Genomic DNA, 14,899 nt, shown 5'->3' with positions numbered 1-14,899 from the left:
CTGTTGAAAAGGTTTAGCCCACAGGGATTGGAGCACTGGGCAAAAATACAAAATATGCAGTACATCCTGTTACACCAAAGCAGGCAGATCCTCTCCCGTAACAACCAGGCCGGTACAATGGGAGACTTTGTCTGGTTTCCCTGACCATACAGCCTGCACGGGCTGTCATTAGGGTTTCCATTTCAGGAAGTGAAATGGTGGAAATTGATAAATATCACGACTCCTTTTTCACCATTGTTCCGGGAGGGTGTGTGTTTGAAAGGGATGGGGGAGCTCTATTACCTGATACTGCTGTGGAAGTATTCCTGCACCAGGAAATGATTTCCCTCCTCACTGGACACCCAGAATATCATCAATTATGAGTCCTGGAAATCTTCAGCAGCCATGATGCAAAGAAATTTGTAAAGAAATAAATAAATGCAGTATTTAATGGATATAATACGTGGGCAGAGCACAGAACAGTTTGATGTCGAGTTGATGTGAAGAACTGGTCCTTTCAAAATCCATCTATCCTGACCTTCAGCAGGAGAAAAAACTGAGGTCCACCAGACACAAACACTCTTCCACTCCACATCACGCAACAAAATCTCTTGTGGCCTGAAATGGATTTACAAAGGAGTATAAAAACACCCAGCCCACCTTTCAGGGCGTTCAAACAGGGCAAGAAACTTCCCAACCAAACCAAACTTTTGCTCTCCTACTTAGTCTGAGTTGCAGGGATTTTGTCATAGCCTCAAGGCTGTTTCCCAAATCACCTATTCTCTCTCAGAACCCTTCTGCCTCTCTGCTCTCTTGCCTGCAATATTTTCAGATTTTTTTTCTCCCAGGGGAACATTTTGCAATGTTCATGTCATGGTCTAGATCATAACCACACCAGGCAACCTTATTTCCTTCCTGGTGTTTACTGGGGTTTATGTGCTCCAGTATGAACTGACAAATGTGTGTACTCAAGCCCTTGCCAGTGAACAGCACGACTTTCCACGGTTCATAAAAACTCACCCATCCCCAGTGCAGCAGAACCATTCTCCTCTGCTCAGAGCAGGAGTTCACCACTTCCAAACATGGAAACCATATGGTGACGTGTTTTAAGAGAAAACATAGCCAAGCAATGTCCCACCCATGACCTTTCCCAGCAGAAACCTCCCCTTTCCATGCTGGAACTCCATCCAGGACAGGCACCTGGTGTCCCACAAGGTGCCAGCTGCTGTTGTGTGAGGAAGAGGAGTGTTACCACGATGTTTATGCCACGTGTTCACACCCAAAACACTCAGTGACCCACCTGACTCATTAAAACTTGGTATTTTCAGGGAAGAAATGAGAGCTTTTGGAAAGGTGTTCCAATGCTTATTAACCTTAGCTGGTAAAAAATGGCATCCAGCTCCTAATCTGAAATCCTTTCAGGCTGCAGTGCCCAGACATCACACCTTAATAAACATTTTCCTGCCAGTCTGAAGAGTTTGCTACTTCTTTTTCCTAGTAAGTCAAATTATAGATAATAGCTCATCACTCTGACGCTCTCCTTGAGAGCCTTAAGCACAGTAAAGACCTTGTGCTTATGCAAAGAACAATTTTTCAATATTTCAGTCCATGTTTAGCCTCCTTCAGCTCATCAAAAATATTTCTAAGCTGTGGATATTGCTGCTGGACAAAGCTATCCTGCAATTTGGCTTCCACAGCTCTGTTGGGCAGAGACCACACCAGGAACTCATAGCAGCAGCTCCTCCCTTTGCTTTTGCACAGCCCCTGCTTCTCTGGAGAGAATGCTCCTCCTCTCAGGTCATGGTTTACAGCCCTTGTTTCCAGAGGCACTGCTCTGCTCCATGCTCCATCCTCAGGATCCTAAACTCTTCATGCCAGTGTCCAGCCTGTTTTAAAGCTTAGACTGCCTTCAAGGCTGATTTTGTGATTTATGTGACTCCGATTTTCTACTTCAGTGACCAGTGGTGTCCTTCAGGAGTCTGTATTGGGATAGATTAGACTAAAGGAAGGAATTCTTCCCTGTGAGGCTGGCCAGGCCCTGGCACAGGTTGCCCAGAGGAGCTGTGGCTGCCCCTGCAAGTGTCCAAAGCTTGGATGAAACTCTGAGAAACCTGGGACAGTGAAAGATGTCCCAGTCCACAACAGTGGGGTTAGAACTAGATGATCCTTAAGGTCCCTTCCAACCAAGGTCATTTTATGACTCCATGATTCTCTGTCTATTTGCAGGCCATGGATACAATTATTAATCTGTGTTGTGCTAAGAGTTGTGTATTTTGCTACAGAGAAGGAAAGCCTTGCTTGTCTCTTTACAATCACACGTTGAGGCCTCTCAGTTTCCAATCCAGTCAACATGTGTTGTGTATTTTCTATGTCTCAGCAAATCCACACGAACAACACTGAGCAATCACAGCGTAATGAGGGTGAATAACAGCTCTTGGTTGTACAGTCACTTCCTCCTCATGCCCTGTGAGCTGCAGCCTTTGCCTTCCAGGCCCAGGATGTGGCTGTAGGGGTCCCTCAGAGTGAAGTCAGGCTTCCTGAGTGTCCCTGACAAAGACATGACCTCACTCCAGCCCTGTTTTGGCTGCTTGGACATGTTTCTACTTATAGGGCTTAGGTAGCACCTCTCTCCTGCACTTCACAGAGACATAAAAACCCCCTATCCTTTCCTGTTTGCATCTTCTGAGGAGCTCATTTTGGTAAATTCTAATTGCAGGGGTTCACTGGTCTTAGAACAGTCTGTCTGCAGTTTTGTGTAGATGAGGTCAGAGCAATTTTGTAGTGAAGAGCATTGTAGCAGTCTCACATTCTCACTCCCCCATCAGTGGGATCAGGGGGAGAACTGGAAGGGTAAATGCTGGAAAACTCGTGGGTGGAGATAAAGACAGTTCAATGGGGAAAGCAAAAGCTGCACACAAGCAGAGCAAAACAAGGAATTCATTCACTTTCTGCCATGGGCAGGTGCTCAGCATCCCCAGGAGAGCAGGGATGCTCTCACCTAACAGAGATTTGAGAACACAAACCCCATCACTCCAAATGTCCCCTCTCCCTCTTTCTTCTCCACACTCTGTATCCTGAGCAGGATGTCACTGGGATGTCCCTTTGGTCACTTGGGGTCACCTGTCCTGGCTGTGTCCCCCTGCACCCCCATCCTCCTCCCCAGGAGCACGAAGAGCAGGAAAGGCCTTGGCTCTGTGTGAGCCCTGCTCAGCAACAACAAAACCATCTCTGCATTATCAGACCCAAAACACAGCCCCACACCAGCCACTGGGGAAAAAATTACCTCTGCCCTAGCTGAAACCAGCACAAGGAGAAAACATTTAGTGGGTGAGGAAAATCTGCAAGTCCTTGACAAAAAGCCTCACTGCACATCACTGTGCACAAGCTGTACTTGTCCTTGGCAGCAAAGGCTGAGTGAGGCGCAGTATTTTACTGGTTTTGTTTCGGGTTTGGTGTGGTTTTGATCTGTGTGCTCATTTAGAGAGATACAGAGTAGTCCCAATTCTAAGTAGTCAAGGAATGTGCTAGAATGCAGCATTCATACACGTATGGGAATGAATGAATGCATTAAATGCAAGGCCCATCAGGCTGTCTGCAGTGTCAGCCCTGTGGCCCTCTCCTCCCTCATTTGCCTAACCCTGCTTTAACAAGCCCCTGGAATGGTTCAGCTACGATTTTCCTGCTGTTCCTGACTCCCTCACATGCTACTCTTGACACAGTGACTCGCATGGGGCAGAGGCAGAATTCCAAAACAAAGCCAGCAGATGCTGTGGGTCCATGAAAGCCACATGAAGTTGGAGCTCTGATGGTTTTCATTATGTTGTGGTGCGAGTGCCCTGCATTGGCCTGATGGATTTTAGCAAGCTCTGCCCTTAGTTTGAGTTTCTGGCTCTTTCTGCAGATTTGAGGGCACTCTGTGTGCATGTAAGGGGAGGATTTTATTTTATTTTTTAATGTTGGAAAGCAAAACACTCTCTTTCTCCAGCCTGTTTACTTGATGTGCTACCAGGAAAACACTGGGAGAGTTATTGGTCAATACCCCTTAGAGTAAAAGTTAGTAATGTTTCCCAGTAGTAAATGTAGTGGCAAAGACATGAATTCCTTTCAAGTTCTGAATCAGATTCCATTTTTTTCCCCTCAAACCATCCCTCAGATCTGAGGAACTCTGAAAAGAAGGGTTTTCATACTGAACCCAGAACTCTCTGTATTGTTAATGCGACTGTCAAGGTGCTGTTTTTACAAGATGTGATTCAGAGAGCTCAGCCACCCACACGGCAACTGCAACCGCAAGAGGCAACACTTCAGAGCATCCTATCTGAGCATCCATCTAGAGGACATTTCAGACAGACCTGAGGCTCCTCTGCTCGTGCTTGGAACTGCCTGGACACCAGCCAGCTCCAATTTAGAAGTCCTGCGGGCATGTTAGCTCAGTTCTGTGTTTGAGCTAATATCAAAGCCCTTGCAATCATCTGCCTGGAGATGATGCCTGGTAGGTAAAGCTCAGTCCTCGGGTGATCCGGGGTTTTGTTGCCTTCGTGGATGTCAGAGGAATTTCTCCTCAGAATAAAAGCATTCAGGGGAGGAGGTGTTTTTCTGCTTTCTGCTGTGCCATAATCATTGCTCTGGCCCAGGAGATTTTTCTACAGAGGCTACAGCTGGTTTCAGGGAACCTCTTTGGACTTTGTTGAACATGAAGCAGGTTTGTAACAACCTCCACCAGCTTTCCCTGCCTTGCTTTGCACCCTCTCAGGCCTGGCCAAAATCCAGCCCTCAGCCACAGCCCATAGGACTCCTTTCCTGGTGCACATACTTTGCAGATAAAAAAGAGAAATAACTCGAATCAGAAGAAAACCGGGCAGAAACCCCCTGCCTGCAGTCACGTGGCGCACTCAAAGCAAAACCAAGGGTTCTTGGCTCTGGGTCCCAGCAGACAACAAGTTTGCACCTGAATCATTTGAAAGCAAAATCTTTTCAGGAAAAAGGCATCTGGCCCAAAACGTAGCATGGACTCCTTTGTTTAGTTTAGCCGAATCCCCTGGTTTTGCATTTTCATCCCTCAATCCTCCCTCGCAGAGAAACAAATCTCCGGTAATTTGAACACGTGTCTGCTCTGCACTGGCTCCCGGCTCGGGTAACTGGTTCCATATTCCCATTAAACAGTCCTGCCACGATTCCCTGTGCTCCCAGTGCACAGAAACAGATGGGCAAACAAAGAGAGAGCGCCCCTGCCTGCTGCACCTGAGTTTGGGGTTGAAATCTATGCAAACCTGGGGACTAATCGGGTCGTTTTCAAATAAGGGAAATTCCTGCAAAACGTTGGGCTTTTTTCCCCCCTACTTCTTCAAACAAAACGCAACGTGAAACCACTCCAGAGTACAGCATGTAAATTGATGTGGAGATAAGATAGGCTTTGTTTTGTTTGAGGCTCAGAAAGATAACTTTATGTAAAACTTCTAGTTGTCGGCAGCCTACTTTCTTTGCTGAAATATGATTTCAAGTCATCATTTACCAGCTTTTTTCACAACACTTTGATGGGAGTAGGAGGAAGATGGTAGTGGGAAGCCTTTGCTTGAGAGGTTTGCTGATTAGTTATGAAAATGTTGGATTTAAAGCCCTGTGCAGGAGAACCTCTCTGCTTGTTTGGGTTTGTTTTTTTGGTCTGAAAAATCAGATCCACGGTTGACCGTGTCATGTCATTTCTCATCATGTTGATAGTGCCTGTACCTTTGAAAAAAAAATTTAGAAATGAAATCAGAAATAGCAAAACCTCCATTCTGCTAAAGAATGTTCTCCAAAAGGCTGTTAGGCAGAGTTTGAATCTGAGACAATGGATATTTTACTGACTCGGGCAGCAATGCTTAATGCTTGTTAACACTACTTAGTGACTGTGAATGTTCAACCTGTATTTGCTTTGCTTTCTGTTTTGATCTGACTCCCTTCACTAAAGGCTGGAAAGCTCCTGAAAAGCTGGGAAATAGTTTTGCAAAATTTTTGCTAAAAAACAGGGAGATGTTTGTGATGTTGAGTGAGTTTTTTATGCTCTGGCCTTTCCAGCTTTTCTTCCTCCAGGAGCAAGAATGAGATGGAACCTGCTGATTGTTGGAAAGCAGGAGACCAATTGCTGAACAACAACCTCACAAAATAAAAAAAGTTGCCTTCACCTTAATGTCTACCATCGTGATTTCTGTTTGGTTTTTTGTTAGTTTGGTCTTTTTTTTTTTTTTTTTTTTTTTTTTTTTTTTTTTTTTAATTTTTAAGGTTTTTTGTTTGTTGGTTTTGTTTTGTTTGTTTTTTTAAGGGCGGGAATTTTTTCTTGCTTTTTAGCATGACAACAATAAAAGTCAGTCAGTTAAAAATAAATACGGATTTGGTACCTGAAAAGGTTCACTGCTGCTTAGATAAATTTAAAACAGCGAAACTCTTGATGAGAGATTTTCAGGAAACCAGACAAGCCTCCAAGCTGAACTCACACAGCAAGGCAGTCTTGAAATGTCCAGTGCCTATTGTATGTACAGAAAAATTTGGTTTGGGGGCTTATTGGGGATGAGTTGGATATGGCAGGTCCTTATCCAAATGCCATAAGCACCCAAACTGGCAGGGAGCTGGAGCACCTATAAATGACAGGAAAACCATCCCCACAGGTTCCCACACTCGCATTCCAGAGAAGGGCCTGAGGCCATCCTGGAAATGCTGAATGCCATTCAAAGTCACTGACAAAAGGCTATGGAGTTTTGTAAAACCCCTCAATAATTTAAGAACAGGTTTAGTAATCCCTTGAAACGGCGTGCTTTGGGAAATCCCAGCAATGTGGATTTATCATTACAAATGAGAGACAACTGTGAAAAACCAGTGAAAAGGAGAGTCTTTTCTGTTGTCCTGGAAGATCTCAGCTATCACATTTTATCTTTTCCTGCATCTCTGCCTCAATTTGTTCTGAAATCTTGGAACAAAAGAACACTTTGGTGCCCAAGCCAGTCAAGAACAGTTTTCTTACAGGTTAAATGACATGTCTGAAAGCATCTTGAGCCTATTAATATTATTGCTCTGACACTGAAAAGGTTCTCTTTCATGCATTTGATATTGGGACAGTGCTGACAGATCTGCAGGCTCACCTAATAACAGTGCTCGAAGAAGTAAGATTTCACTAACCATTAATCCTACATGACACAATTTTATTTTTATCATTCTGTTTGCCTAAACAAAAGCAAACTTGCCTCATTTTTCCTTTACTGCTGTTAGCCGTACAAATATTTACTGACTCACCTAAGCTGAGGTTTCCACTCCAACAGTTTTTACCCAGCTGAATGAGGTAATCTAAATGGCCATTTACGATTAAAAAGAATTCTCACATACATCAAAACCTAAGTTTTACTTTTGGTAGAAGGGAGGGTAATTTGCTACAATCAGTCAAAGTTCTAGCTTCATTAGAAGGAAGCCAGCACTAAATCTTGCTTCCTTCTAGGCTCTGCTTTATATTTTGGTGATGTGAAGAATGGGATCTGAATGCACATGGACCCATTATTTATCCTCATCTTCTTTCCTATTTTTCCTCTACATTTTTAGTTTAAATGCAGCCCTGACTGTCTGTTTCTAAGGCCTTGATTAAAGGGAGCAGCCCACATCCTCAGCAAAGCCAGGGATTTTGCTGTGACATTTCCCAAGCCTACCCCAGGTCGGATATTCCCTGAACTGCAGTGGAGTCGTCCAGCTGCCCTCAGTGGTTGGGAGCTCAGACCCAAGGTGTGATCTGGATCAAATTCCTCTCAGTATCTGTTTCAGAGGAAGGAACTGGTTAGTGGGGCTTCCCAGTCCGGGTCTCAGTGCTCAACCATATCATCAGCCAAAAAGGGGAGAGTTATGAAAAGCCTCTGACTGCTGTTGTCAAAAGAAATGCCTTTCTCAGGCCTCTGCCCTGGAAGCATCTGTTCTTATTTATGCAGTTTTGCATATACAAGAGGATATCATACATCTTCATTCTGGAAAGATTAATCCTGATTGAAAAAAAAACCAAACCAAAAACCAGCAAAAACCAACCAAACCTCAAATAAACCCAACACCTGAAAGGAAAATAAAAACCTCATACCTTGAAAATATCTCCGAAGAAGGTGAGACTGGCTCCTGGTGGAGATGTTTTCACCCAGGCTGGCCCTGCTTCAGCACAGCACTCAAGTGCCTCCATCAGCTCTGTTCATGCAGTGGGGAGCCTGGATTTTGACTGGATATTGTGGAACAGCTGCCAAACACACTCGGAGTTCATCCTGGTGCAGGGAGGAACCTGGTTAAAGCTGCTGTAAGAGACCACTGGAGAAAGCCAAGTGCTCTGTACAACAACAACTTTTATTGATCCCATAAAACTCAGGAACACTCCTCTTAGCCAGCCACCTACTTTTGCCTGCTATTTACAAAAAAGGAACCCTGCTATTCACCTATCTAAAGCCAAAGAACACTCTTGCAGTAAGGCCCAGCGTTTAGAGTGCTCCATAAAGAAACATCAGTGCTCTCCCCATTTGTGCAGATACAGAAAACTCCCCTCTCCTTTGGAGCTAGATAAGAGTGATCCATGGTGATGGAGAGAGGAGAATTTATCCTGATGGTCCAGGGAGCTCTGTGACCAATATTAGCTCCCTAATATCTGAGTGGGAAATGAGCAATTGAACCACGTGCCAGTGAGATCCTGGGCTGCAGGAGGAAGAGTGTGGCCAGCAGGCTGAGGGAGATGATCCTCCCCTCCTCTCTGGGCAATCTGTTTCCAGTTCTGGCTCGCCAGTTCATGAGAGAGAAGGAATCACTGGAGCAGGTCCAGCTGAGGCCTGTGGAGATGCTGAAGGGCCTGGAGCATCTCCCTCCCTTACGAGGAAAGGCTGAGGGAGCTGGGGCTGTTCAGCCTCCAGAGGAGACAGCCGAGAGATCAGACCCTTTCCAGTGGTGCCCTGAGACAGGACAAGGGGCAGGAGGGGCAGTTTGTTTTCACAGCCTGAAACACAGAAAGTTTCATCTGAATATGAGGAAAATCTTCTTTTCTGTGAGGGGGACAGAGCACTTGGAACAGGCTGCCCAGAGGGATTGGAGTCTGCTCCTCTGGAGATATTCCAAAGCTGCCTGGATCCTGTGTAACCTGCTCTGGGTGAACCTGCTCGAGCAGGAGAGTTGGGCTGGATGACCTCCAGCCTTCTGTGAGTCTGTGAATCACTGCAAGGTTTAAAGCTGTGCTGCTCCTTGGCAGTATTCAGACACGTTGATTTTCAAACTGGCACCATGGAGACAAACATGGCTTTAGGAGGGAGTGACACAGGGTGGGGGAGAGAAAAAGGAGGAAGTAGGGAAGCCCCATTCTGGAATGCCACACTTGTAATCCATTATATTTGCCTGTATACTTCTATTTATTCATGAGTGGCTCAGCTCTGTTTCATTCTCCTGTCCTGGTTGCCTTGATCCTTGTCCTGACACATTGCGACTTCAGCTGAAATCAGACCCCAGAGGAAATGAGTTTGGTTTATGCCTGTGTAGAAGGGTTACTCAAGCAGGATATGTGTTTATTAAAGCACTGTCTGGCTATTCTCATAGGGTGACCATAACCTGTAAACCTTTAATACAAAAGGAGATTCAAAATGCAATCAAGAGTACAATGGGGTTTGCAAGTTCATGCAGTCACCCCTCTCCAATCCTATAATCCATCCTTCCGGGTGACTTGCATGGTTCTGGCCTGATCCTACAACCCTATTCACGTGGAAATACAGATATTCACATTCATAACTGCTTCAAATCAATGTATCTCATTACATGGCATACACATTTCAGAATCAGACCTTCTGGGGAAAAGACGGCATTGTTTGCAGACAAAAGAGCAAAGTGTTCCTTATGCTCAGATCACCTAATGGGAGATTCAATATTAATTTCTCTCATGTGGGGAAAGCCTATTTTATGTACTTTTTCTAAACTGAGAGGAGAAACCTCAAAAAAATGTTCACTTTAATTTAGAGGCATAAAACAGAGCCTTGGAGAGGTGTGAAGTCATCATCTGGTCCATGTCTCTGTTGAGGACTGGCTTGTAAGGAGAAACAATAAGGGAAAAACTTTGTCTGGTGTTAATGAATTACATTAACATAAAATACACTTTGACTTGTTGGTGATTAGATCTCATATTTTTAGGAGAAAAAGACAGCTCTGTCACTAGATGTTTGATAAAGGATGTCATCAGCAACTGATTTCTTTAAGTATCTTCTCAAAAAATATTTTCCCATTTCTGAACCAGGGATAGTTCCTGTTGACTGGTTATCCCAGTACAGAAAACTTAGAGTGGGTGGGCAATTGTATTTTCCTTTATGCTTGATTGCTTCTCCTTATTTCATTAGAACAGTTAGACTCCCTCACAAAGCAATGTTATCAGCTCTTCTAAGCAGATAATTTATGAGCCAGCACAGATTACATTTGGGATGAAATAACCATAAATCTGTAGTATCCAATAACATGGCTTTGTTGAAGAAAAAGTAATTTGGAATAAGTAACCTCAAGCACAAATTTGTCTCTGATACCAATAAAACCCTTTTCCCCAGGAAGAGCTAATTCTGTGGCAATCAGCTTCTCTTCTGAGCCTGGAAAGAAAAACAGAGCCTCACTTCCACTAAAGTGAATACTGAAACACAGGATTTTCACCTTCCCACCAGTGCTGATCCAGACTCTGGAATAAATTAAACCCTCAAAATTTGAAGTGGGGAGGGCTCACAGAGTCTGAGGCTGCTTGAAACAACAGACTCTTGGCACCAGGCGTTCCTTGAGATGCTCTTTCCATTGTAAAAAGGATTAATAATAACCAAACATTGCTAGTTAATTTCTCCAGAGTCCTTCAAGGGTGGAAACAGTGGGTAGATGAGGTAGAACCCCTCACTACTCCCAGCATTCAAAACCCTGCTGGGTATTCATAGCCTTTGAAATGTCTGCTTTTAATTATGCACATTGCCTTTCTGCCAGGGAGCAGGTGGAACAGCTTTCAGCTCCACTGGGAGCTCGCATAAACTCCTCTCAGCAAAGCCTCCTCAAGAGCATTCTCTTTGGGGGCTGCCTGTGTCAAGCTGGGATTTTAGGTATGCACAGGAGAATTTTCTCCTTCCAATTAACTGTGCAAGAAGTAATTGGGAAGTCAGTGGAACCTGCACCTCCCCTCCTGCTCTGTTATCTGCCCACCAGCCACCTCTGAGGCTGTGCTGTGCTTTGGTGAAAAAACAAAACCCTCTCTCTTTGTATCCAGCCTGGCATGGAACCATAAATTCATAGAATATCTCAAGTTGGAAGGGACCCATCACAGAGTCCAACCCCCTGCTCCTCACAGGACAGCCTAAAACTAAACCATATGACTAAAAAAAAAAAAAAAAAAAAAAAAGGAATGTTAACTGGGAATGTCCTTCAGAAAAAGTCATGCTGGTTTTCTTTTTATAGCCACATCTCACAAGGTATTATATATCCAAGGTATACACACCTGTGTGCTTCACTTTGGGACTGTTCAGCCTGGGGAAGAGAAGCTTTGCAGGGACTTGGTTGTGACCTTCCAGCGCCTGAAGGACCTGCAAGAAGGATGGAGAGAGACAATTTACAAGGAAAGGAGTGACAGGGTGAGGGGGAACAGCTTCACACTGAGAGAGAGTGGGGTTAGATGGGTTGTTGGGAAGAAATTCCTCCCTGTGAGGGTGGGGAGGCCCTGGCACAGGGTGCCCAGAGTTCTTGGAATTGTTCAAAGGCAGCTTGGACAGAGTTCTGAGCAACCTGGGATAGTGGAAGTTGTCCCTGCCCATGGCACAGGGTTGCAGCTGGAGGATCTTCAAGGTCTCTTCCAACCCAAACCATTCTTGGATTCCATGACAGAAATTCAAACAGTGAGTTAATGAGAAATATCAATATTAAGCACTCAACTCTTATCTCTCCCCTATCTTTTTGTCACTCCTTATTCCAATGGCAAGAATAACTCCTGGACAACTCATTGTTTGTTCTTATTCCTTCTCAACTTCAACTGAATCTGTCAGGGAAACTTCTTCCCCTTTTATGGCAGTTTTTTCCCAGGTTTTCCCTGCGTTGTTCATGGACAGAATGAACACAGCTGCATCTGCAGGCATGACTGAAAGTCAGGCATCCGAGCTCCCTGCCTCGTTTCGAGTCTGCATGTGCCAGAGGGCTTTGGTGCACAAGCTGTTTGCTGACAGACGTAAGGAGGTGGAGGGTTGAAAATTCTTGCAGATATTGTTACACTGTACCAGGAATATCTGTCAACAATCAGGAAAAATCCTACAGACCCAAGGTCTGCTCCTCGAAAATGATTCACAGGAACTTCACAGAAACTTGGGTACAGTTTGGTTAAAGAAGACACAGATATTTACGGGCTGAAAGGATATTACATATTTTTAAGTTCTGATTTGAGAAACAGCCCTAAATGTAATTGCTTTTCTGAGTAAGTGTCAATGTAGATAAAACTCCAATCTGCTAAAATGAAAACAATCCAACAGCCCCAACCTGGCCTAAGCCTCTCATCCCCTTTGGTTTCCTCTACAGCTCTTGGGGATGAGAGAGGAGAGACTGTAAAAAGGCAGCATGGGCTTGGCACAGCCACAACTTTAAAAACTCTCGGTATTTGTCTTGAAAACGAAAAGTATAGGCTGCTGCCCCTCAGAAGCTGGATTTTGCTAGGAAAACTACAATCACCCATCCTACTTTTCTACTGTTGGCTTCATTGTCAGGAGGTTCTCCAGCTCCAGGCTTTGGTTTTGCAAGCAATGCAGGGACAACTCTCAAGGGCAGGGCTATAAAAGCAGCAGATATTCCATGCCACAGACTCGTTTTCCATCTGAGAAGAAACTTTCCCCACAAGAGACAAGACTTGTGGAGCTGTGAGGTGGTAATTAAGAAGAATGCAGACAGGAACTTATTATCCATGTAACATAAGCAGGAGAACAGCAAAATTAAGTGGAGGGAGGACTAGTAAGAGTGAGGGAGAGCATTTTCAGTGTCCTGAGGTTATTACATTTTTACCACAAGCCTTTTAAAAAAGCAGTTCCCTACACAGATATTAGCATTTCTCAGCTCAAGTGATCAGCTCCTCACAGCTATTGCACAGAGATGTCCCTGTCAGTTTTCATTACCTGGAGATGCAGGAAAAAAAAGAAAAAAAAAAAAAATCAAAGTAGGGCTTAAGTGGGGGTTTAAGATGGGTCTAAGCTCCTTGCAAAGCCTGAGGAACAGCTGGCATGCAATGTTAGCATTGTTCATCCAGCATGGAACTGTCCTAAGTCTTCTCCCCTTACAGGAACTCCCTCCCGAAGTGCCTGCTAATCCCTGCTGGGGCACTGAGCACCAGGAACAGCACGAGAACCATAAAAAACATCACTGAAACAGGCACTGGGCTGTGAAAATACCCGTGTGGGACAGTGAAACCCTGCTTGTGGTAAAACAAAACACTCAAAAATGTGGATTAGAATAGTAGGAGTGATCCTAATGCTCTTAAAGGTTCCCTCTGTCTTCAGCATTGTAATGGAATTTCGTGTCCCTGAGACTCCTCCCAAAGCAGGTTCCAATGCCATGTTTTTTTCACATGTACTCATCTCGTGCTTTTAATAATTAGAGGAAATAATTGCACATCTTTGATGTGCAAAACCCAGTTGAAAGTAACTATTTACACTTGAAACAGACCCCAGGAATTCCTCCCCTCTCTCACCCTCTTGTACTGAAATTGTGGCGTGTTAAGAATCGTCTAAGAAAAACTCAGGCCACAAATAATGATAAAATATCTGCTGCTTTCCTTTAATACTATTCTGGTCTTACCAAAGTGCAGCTTAAAATACCTTTTTTTTTTTTTTTTTTTTCCCCTCTCTTGGTTGAAGTCAGAAGTGTAATGGCATTTGAGCTCTCTTTTCAAAGACTTGTAATTGCCCAGATGATAAAGCTGGACGCTGTGGCAAAAGGCATAATGGAAGGAATGTGTTTCACTTCTCACCTGTCTTTCCCAAAATGTGCTGGCAGCCAAGGATGATATTTGAGACCCTTTCAAAAGAATGCTTCTCTTCTCTAATAAAAGGAAGCTTTATTCGGATACCCTTTTTAATTCCAAGGTCCAAAACAGGCCATGCTCTCAACATCCTCAGAAGCTGAGCTGGATGGAAATGGAAATGTTGGAGCCAGCACATGTGTTGCTACTTCTTTAGACTCAACTATTTAAAAAGAAAAAAAAATCATTATTAAATCTGCTAAAGGGTTCAGTTTTGCCTGGTCCTCAGTGACCCGAAACTCCCGGAAGGCAATAAAGGAGAGTGCTCAGCCCCTTTTGGGATTCTCCAAATGGTCCCTGCCAAGCACACGGCTCCCTGACTCTGCTGAAGCAGCAGGACCTGCACAGCCACGGCACTGCTGGAGGCACTGGGAGAGTGCTGCAATCCAGCCCTCTGCACACGAACACCACAAATATCCCAATATTTTAAATAACTCCTGACATCCGCAGACAGCAGAACCTCTCAGCGTTGCAGCACTGGGCAGGAACAAGCACAGAAATGCTAAATAGGGGTAAATGCAAGCACAAAAGTAATAAATCCGTACATTTAAATGGAAGCAGACATGGTGTTTTTCTCGCTCAGGTTTGCTCTCCAAATTTCCAGTCACTGCAGTGTCTTGCAAACAAATCTGTTGCCCTTGCAAGAGATTGTTCGAGACCAAAGAATAAGTCCTGGTACTTAATCTGACTTGGAAATTACCTCCCTAAGCTTTTTTTGGGGAGAAAAAATGTCACAAAATCATCTAATGTCGACACCACGCTGTATAAGATAAAATTTACATAGGTCACTGAGAAATGTCTCAAGATTTAGCAGTGCATCTCTTTGTTTTTGGTTTCCCACACCTCCATCCCTTCAGAAAGTTGTGAGTTTTCACAGAAAACACCCAAACCCTG

The sequence above is a fragment of the Prinia subflava genome, chromosome 25 (genome assembly GCF_021018805.1).
Source record: "Prinia subflava isolate CZ2003 ecotype Zambia chromosome 25, Cam_Psub_1.2, whole genome shotgun sequence".
Classification (NCBI taxonomy): Eukaryota; Metazoa; Chordata; class Aves; order Passeriformes; family Cisticolidae; genus Prinia; species Prinia subflava.
Note: the sequence above shows the minus strand (reverse complement) of the source record.